We start from the raw sequence: 1,716 nt of genomic DNA on the forward strand, positions 1-1,716 counted from the left end.
CATTTGCATCAGACTCCTCTTTTCAGAGGAGCTAAACTGCTTACCATTATTTAAAGATATCTTTTAAATAAGGCCCAAATATGCGGGTGAAACCAATTTAACGAGTGGCCACCAAAGACGTTTGTTAAATGATCTATGGTGAGATTCCGACTGTGTAAGCCTCTTATCGCCGCTGCTATAAAACACACATCGTTCTGTTTCAGGACTGAATTACAGAGATATGAAAATACAATAAATGTGACATTTTAAAGCGCGGCTTACTGGTTAATTACCAACCCATTTCAAATTTGAACCCGGGGAACTTTAGAGGAGCAAGAATTTGTGCCGGGATTGGAACCAGTTTGAGCCGATGTGACGCGAAACAGACCCGGACTGGAGTTCTGACGGCAGGTCGTTGGATTTAAGGTCCAAATCAAATCAAATCAACTCAGAGGAGTGTTACAAATCTGATCTGACTTGTCACTGCTGTACATTTTATCTTCCCCTAAAAATAACATGAGAATGTGACAGAAAAAGCACCGGGAACATATACGGGAGAAACAGGGGGACGGCGAGGACGACATCACTCATGCGGAAGAGCTTAATTACCTCAAAGACAAACAAACGGCTTCTTCTTTTAATTGTCTGCTGATAATCAACGCGGCGGGAGGAAATCACAACACGCCGCGTGTTCTACGCCGGTGCGTGTGGTGCGTCTGCTGCGTGTGCGTCACCCTCAGTCGCTCAGCTGACCAACACGTCGACACCGCAGACGCCACCTTGTCAGGAGAAGCTGCGACGGTTTTCTTCTACGTCTTAATTGCAGAACAATTAAGTTGAAGAGAAATGATCTCCCGGCGATCGACAGAAGTTGTAAATAAAACAGAGAAACATCTGCTAATGAGCTGCTAACATGAGGCCAAACCCCCAACGCCGACGTCTGGAGCGGCGATTGTTGTGATTCTGGGGCGAAACGCTCGCAGACAAAGACAATTTCCTCAAACGCTGCAGATCCAACACTGTGTGTTTGGTGACGGTGTGGATTATTAGACTCTCTGTCTGGTTGAACCGGCGGCCGCTCTCCTCACAGCACACAGTGAAGATGGATGAGCAACACTCCTCGGTTGCCACAGCCACATTTATTTAGAAGCAGTGGGGAGAGTTTTGGAGGTGAGGAATAATTCCAGCCAGCGGTTGGTGCCCAGTTTGAGAGAGAAGAGGAGGACCACCATGGGGCACCTGACAGTGATGAAGAGCATGGGCACATGCTGGCAGATTCATCTTTAGCCACAATAAGAGAGAGTGTGTGTTTGAGTTATAGAGAGGGAGGGGGAGGGAGAGAGAGAGAGAGGGAGAGAGAGAGAGAGAGAGAGAGCTCTGGTAGGAGGGCAGACAATGGCTGAACACAGGTTTAACAATAAACACAGCGCTGAGTATTTTCTCGCAGGTCTGTTCTGCAGCAGCACGGCGCTGGAGCTCCTCGCTGCCACCCGCAGGAAAGGGTGAGACAGGAGACGGGGAGAGATTGAAAAGGAATAACAAGAAACCTCGAGATTTTGTGTGACTCACAAATTGGCACGAGGGCTTTCAAAACATTACCTGCTACTATACCGGTGTTGGTCAATTACCTGTCACTCCGGCGTTCTTTTTATTCCCCACTCCCCCTACTGGGTCCCCTGTGTATCGCGAAACGGCTGATGCCGGTTCAAGTCTCCCCGCCGCCTCCGGTACCCCCCG

At 48.8% G+C, this 1,716-nt stretch overlaps 1 long non-coding RNA gene across 1 annotated transcript in view; it reads left to right on the forward strand.

Moving 5' to 3' along the window:
* The window catches only part of LOC112488359 (uncharacterized), a 10,222-nt gene that overhangs the window by 1,132 nt on the left and 7,374 nt on the right, over positions 1-1,716 (forward strand). The gene's annotated exons all lie outside the window — the stretch shown is intronic.

This window comes from Cynoglossus semilaevis, chromosome 16, assembly GCF_000523025.1.
Source record: "Cynoglossus semilaevis isolate Cse_v1.0 chromosome 16, Cse_v1.0, whole genome shotgun sequence".
In the NCBI taxonomy this organism is placed as follows: domain Eukaryota; kingdom Metazoa; phylum Chordata; class Actinopteri; order Pleuronectiformes; family Cynoglossidae; genus Cynoglossus; species Cynoglossus semilaevis.